This window comes from Lissotriton vulgaris, chromosome 4_1 (genome assembly GCF_964263255.1).
Source record: "Lissotriton vulgaris chromosome 4_1, aLisVul1.2, whole genome shotgun sequence".
NCBI lineage: Eukaryota > Metazoa > Chordata > Amphibia > Caudata > Salamandridae > Lissotriton > Lissotriton vulgaris.
The window spans coordinates 2,062,064,809-2,062,070,808 of record NC_141691.1 but is presented as its reverse complement, the minus strand read 5'-3'; the positions used below and the strand labels follow the sequence as shown (position 1 = coordinate 2,062,070,808).

General features: G+C 49.1%; 1 pseudogene across 1 annotated transcript in view; it reads left to right on the top strand.

Moving 5' to 3' along the window:
* The first annotated feature begins 2,709 nt into the window (after positions 1–2,709).
* Positions 2,710–6,000, top strand: part of LOC147724981 (E3 ubiquitin-protein ligase TRIM39-like) — a 225,609-nt pseudogene continuing 222,318 nt past the window's right edge. Inside the window, exons 1-2 of the transcript XR_015295280.1 lie at positions 2,710–2,714; positions 3,464–3,913. The product of XR_015295280.1 is annotated as an E3 ubiquitin-protein ligase TRIM39-like (transcript). The remainder of the gene's footprint in view (positions 2,715–3,463; positions 3,914–6,000) is intronic.

Below are 6,000 nucleotides of genomic sequence, written 5' to 3'. Positions count from 1 at the left end.
GCAAGGGACCCCATAAATGAGGCCCTTATATGTGTGCCTCTACAGCACTGCATGACATAGGTTGGTTACACTATGTTTTCCTTGAGGCCATGTGCCTTATTTTGGGATGTTGTCAAATTTGAGTTCGGATTTTATGATGCTATACTCAAGTATTCCGCCACATACCACTTACAAATGATTAAAATGAACATTTCAGTTTAGCAACAGGAACACCCCCAAAAGCTTATTGTGTAAGGCAACCTACCAGCAATTCCATAAACTTCAAGGCAGAGATGGTCCAGGGGTTCACTATGTCTGCCCAGCGATGTTTGTATTGGTGCAGGTTCCTCTCCGTACCCAAGATACGCTTCAGCTGGTACCGCATCTTCTACCACCGGTACTTCCTCTCCTGCGTTGGGAACCCCCGGAGTATCCTGCCTCCATTCCCAACCATGTTTTTCTTTTGGGGGGGGAGTTTTATGTTGCATGAACTAGACCCAAAGGTATCAGAGTGCTTTACAAGAGCACCAGTTATGTTACAGATGAACACATTCATTTTTGTTTGTTAGGCACGGGGAGATGAAGTGATTTGTCTAGAAACACAGGTTGTTGAGTGTCCCGGCCAAGACTCAAACAAGGTTCTCCAGCTCTGAGGCCGACCACCCTAGCCGTTAGGCCACACTCACTCCCCAAATGGTGGGCAGAAAGTGGACGATGAGCCATAGTAGCCCCCAAACTCCTGCTCAGTCAGTTTCCTGGACCTGCCCGACATCTCTCTAAAAACACTAAATACATCCTAAGAACAAAATCTAAAGACTATGAAAAATACTAACCCTTCCCCCTATAACTAATGCCTAATACCACTATGAAGACGAACACCCCTTTATAAAAAACATAAAACTTCACAATGCACAACAACACAATGATTTAGACAATATAGGGACACAATAGACAATGCACAGACAGAGAAACGACTTTCACATAACACCAAAATTACCAGCAAGCAAATCCAACCTCCTACACCAAGCACAGACAAGAAGACAGTAAAAGAGAAAGTGAAAAGAACTTAGTACTTCCTGGTTTGCAGCATGGCAGGCCCATGACATCATATCCTGTGTGGATGCAACACGTTTTTGATGTATTTGTAATTTTTAGTAATGTGTGTCCCAATTTTCTGACGTATCTCTCAGCTATGACGTTAATAGTCAGTTACACATTCTTTGAATCCTTGTTGTACATGCAGTACAACTGATGCGTGTTTCCCGGCTGACAATATTTTGTCTCAAGTGCCACATTTGTTTTGAAAGCATCAATTTCAGTTAACTTTTTTAAAACTAAGGAGACATTTGGCAACTGCATATTTGACATAGACTCTTTTGTATCTCAACAATGTCCCTTTTGCTAGTTTTGGGATGCCAAACATTTGATGCTTCATCTCGAAACGCCAATTTGGGTCTGATAGCTGAATGTGCAAGGGTCTCAATCTGAAGTTAGATGCACAAATGTCCGTTTCAAATGAAAGCAAGATTGACAGGGCCCCATTTTTACGTGGAGGGCTGATACCTCCACTTTCTTTTACTTGTTTAAAGTTCAACAATGTCTCTTCACCAGACACTATAATGGGTAGGATGTGATCCATTCCTACATGTTAGGGCTTGTGTTAGGTGTTACTGTTTAGCTTGCCTGCAAGTGGCCATTGCCATTCTGGCCATTCTTGAAGCGGTCATTAACGATGATGTGCCGGAATATGAATGCATCATCGTCGCTGCTATGGTATTGAGCAAGCATGTTCGTGAAAAGGCCCTGATGATCCACAACGGCCTGTACATTGATGTAGTGGTTGTGTTTCCGGTTCCTATACAGATGTGAGGTTGCTGCAGGAGATAAAAACTGCACATATGTGCAATCCATGGCACCCAGCACATGTGGGAACCTAGCGATGTCATAGAAGCCTTGCTTTATCTCCATCTGCAGTTCCAGGGTGTTGGGGAAACAGAGTCAGCGGTGTGGCAGCTGGGTGATGGCATCCGGGACAGTGGGAAGTGATGATGAGAAGGGCGGCTGAGATATTCCAGCCACTTTGGCGACTGTTGTTTGGAAGGAGCCTGACGCCAGCATATGTAACACAGCCATGAGCTTAGCCTGTGGAGGTATGCTGATAGGCCTGTTGGCTGTGACCTCTATCCTTGGAGCAATCAGGGGCAGCAGATCTACTATGTATTGCTTCTTCAGGCAATGAAGAGTGATGACCTCCTCCTCAACTGAGGTGTATCAGAGTGCTCCTTTGATGAAATATGCGCTCCTTTCTCCTGCGTTGCCTTCGCGGGGGTGATCGAGGAGGTGGGTAGGGTTGTTGTGGTGGGGTGGATGGTGGTGGTCGTCTCTGTCTGGCTCTCAGCTGCAAAATGACTACCTCCATGCTGAACTTCTAGTTGCAGCTATGGCCTGTCCAGCTTCTCCTCCTATATCTGTATGGATGCATCATTTCCTATGTGTGTGTAATGCAGGTACAGCTATTTTGACGTATGCAAAACGCTGCGCCACTTAGGGTGCGTTACTTTTACAAAATGTCATAAGTATCCATGCAACCCTTTTATGCATGTATTTACAACAGAACGTTTACTTTGCATATTTTAATACTTATGTGATACAGTCCATTCCGATGCAGTGTCTTCTGGACGAAGGGGTGAGAAAAGTGACAAATCCACGCAGCTATGTCATCTTATAAATATGGAGTAAATTTTCCTCTGCCAATGTGTCCAAAATGTTAACGCATTGGCGACACAGCCTCTTCATATATAAGGCCCAATAACATTTAACGAAGTTTGCATCTGTTGTCAAGCACTATGATGTCCTTAGATACAGTCCGCACTATTTAAAACTGCTCAACATAAAATGTGGAGTCTGCCTTTCACTCAAGTTAGAATACTCCCTCACATAATCAAGCAGTAAGCATTCATCTTTGATGGTATAAGGAGAAGCCAATATAGTGGGTGAATTGCACTGCGTGAATCTGGAAAGCCGGTGATCCATCCGGGCTTCTGTGCTTGATCAAATGAAGAGATTCTACGCAAAACAATAAAATAGTTAACTTCGAAATATGTCATTTACCCCTATTTATTCCACATTTTCTTGGGGGTTGGGGGTAACCCCCTTAAACCCCCCTCATGTCAGTTGGAGTTGCTCACTTTTGCACCTCACCACGTTGAAATATCACCTGCTGCCACTGGGAGAGTGCGGCATAGGGGGGGGCAACAAGGTGGGCTCATGCAACCTTCCTCACCTCTGATGTTTTACTCTGAATTTACTGTGAGCTGAAGTGCCCTGAGGGAGGGGCCACATGTATCCTTTAGTGCTTCTGATGTTGCAGTCTGAAGTCCCTGTGTGCAGCAGTAACCTGATCCTGATCACACCCTCTGCCTGGCCTGGAATCAGACCAAAGAATGCCCTGTGTGGGACACACCTTAGTTTGGTACTGATTAAGATATGCCAGTGAGAGCAAACATAGTCCTGTAGAGCTCAGGGCAGAGAAGGCATATAAGGACCCAAGGACGGAGAACCTAGAAAAAGCCACCTGCTCCATCTGCAGGGAGCTGTACACTGACCCCGTGACCTTGGACTGCGAACATAACTTCTGCCTCTCCTGCCTCCCCGGACACAAGGCCAGCGAGAAATTATGCAGACACAAGTTTAACCTGAAGAAAGAACAACACGGAAGTCCAATAAGAGATTAGGCGATATGGCAGAAATGATGAGAAGGCTGCAGATAGCGCCTGGAAGCCACATACAACGCAGTCTCTGTGAGGAGCATGGGGAGAGGCTGCAGTGTTTCTGCGAAACTGAATTAGTGCTGCTATGTGTGGTCTGCAGAGATTCCCAGGCCCACCGAGAGCACCGTGTGACCCCTATGATGGAAGCAGAGCAGGAGTACAAGGTAAGAGAATTGGAACCAAAATATAGACTTGTAAATGAGTTAATGCAGTTTTACATCACTCCTCTCACACTAAGCGACTTCTGGGAGCTAAGCAGGAATATTGGGTATACTGGAATTAAGTCTGAACCTAGAGCAGAGGGTAGTGAGTTTGCCAGTAGCCATTCATATGTAGTGAATCAATTACGTAAGCCATTTCTGGTAGGTGAGTAGGACAGTGTTGTGAGTGAGCCAGTAGTCATACATGTGTAGTGCATCTGTTACATAAACCGCTTCTATTACATAAATCCGCTTCTGGGAGCTGAGTGGGAACAGTGTTGTGAGTGAGCCAGTAATTGTACATGTTTAGTGCATCTATCACATAAACCGCTTCTGGGAGCTGAGCAGGAACGGAGTGTCGTGCGTGAGCCGGTAACCGTACATTACCTCCTTGTAAGTCTTCCTCGCCCCCTGAGTTACAAAGTGAGCTTTAGCTCCACAACAGAACCCTCCAAAGCAAAAAGAAACCACCTCCCACCCCCTCCCAACATGGCCGACCAGTCCCACCTGACCTCTATAAGAGGCGGGCCGGCCCAACCAATCAGCCTGTTTTTTTGTTCTGCACGATTCTCTCCAGAGCACTGTTCAGGTAAGATGGGCCGGCGTGAGCTGGCCCTTGGGGTTTAGGGTGGAGGACCTGCTCTAGCGGTCTCGAGTGCCTTAGGCCTACTAATCCCCCCCCTCTTCCTTCCCCCGGTCCTGTGGGGCCGGTTAGGTGCTGCTCTAGCGTGCCAAGGGTCTACAGGGGGGGGGGCGGCCGGGGGTGTGGAGTGTTTGTAAATGCCCGTGTCTCCCCCGGTCGTTACTAAAGGGCCCTTGCCCGTTGGTGGGCTTCGGGTCCGGCGCAGGTTCCCCTGTGTGTGTGGGCTGGCCGGCTGGGGCTCCGGTGGCATCAATGCGCTGGTCGCATGTGTGGATGTACATGTTGGCCGTGCATTTGGTACGCAGATTCTGTGTGTTGTACCTCGGCCGTGGAGGGGCAGGGGTTCATTCACGTGCCTTTGCCCATGGATATATCCCAATGCATTGTGGCGCACAGCCATAGTTGCAGGCAGCACTATGATATTAATGACTTCAATTCTGAATGTAGTCTCTAAAATGTGCTGTTGGGATGCAGGGATTTTGTCTGGGTGCACTACGTGCAGGTAATGGGGGGTTCGAACCCCAGGTTGGGCAAAAACGAGTAATTTTTGCCTGGATATTGCATTGACTCTCATGATGTGGAGATTAATCTTGCATTAGACCTGCAATGACATCCTTCCTAAAATAATGATTAGTCTGCGTACCGTCTTAAATCACTTGCATGGCCGGGGTAGGAGCCTCGGCGTGCAGCACGTACCGGTAGGTCCTACCTCGTTTTCTGCGCACCTTTCCGGCCTGCCTGGGTCTCGGAGGCGCGGCGCTGGTCGCGGCCGCCTCCCTCCGTGCGTGTCTTTTCATTCTGCCCTACGGGCCGCAGCGGTTTGACGCGCTGATGTTGTCCGGGCGCCTCCGCCCCTCAGGGGCGGGGTTTGATTGCCGCCAGGTGCGGCCGTTTGATAATTGACACGGCCCTCTCCTGCTGGCGCTGCGTTTTTGACGCGGCTTGCGTGAGGAGGAGCTAGGGCGTGTTGTTGCACAGACAGCCCTCGCAGGCCAGGGTTCGAATCCTGCCAATGCGTCTGTATCTACGCGGTGAGTGCATTTCTTCTCTGTGGATTCCGTTTGACAGTGCACTTCTATTTGGGCAGGAGCGCTTTGCGCGTTCTTTTCGGGGATCGGCAGCAGACCCTGATGCAACATGGGGACTGCTCGAGATTCTGTAGTCCTTCTTCTGGCACCCTGGGAGCCCGTGTTGTCCTCCTGTGCATGGGCCGTCAGGATGCGCCGGGCTCAGGTGTGTTGGCACTGCTGGGAACTCCTCGGGGTGGCGGAGGTGTCCCCCCCTTCTGTCGCAGTCTGAGGGCTCCCCCGGTTTTCCGGCGCTTTCCCTTCTAGGGGTCTTTGCGAGGCGGGGGGCCCGCCCCCTCCTGGCTTTATCTCCCTCTCGGTACCCGGTGGGGGAGTAGGGC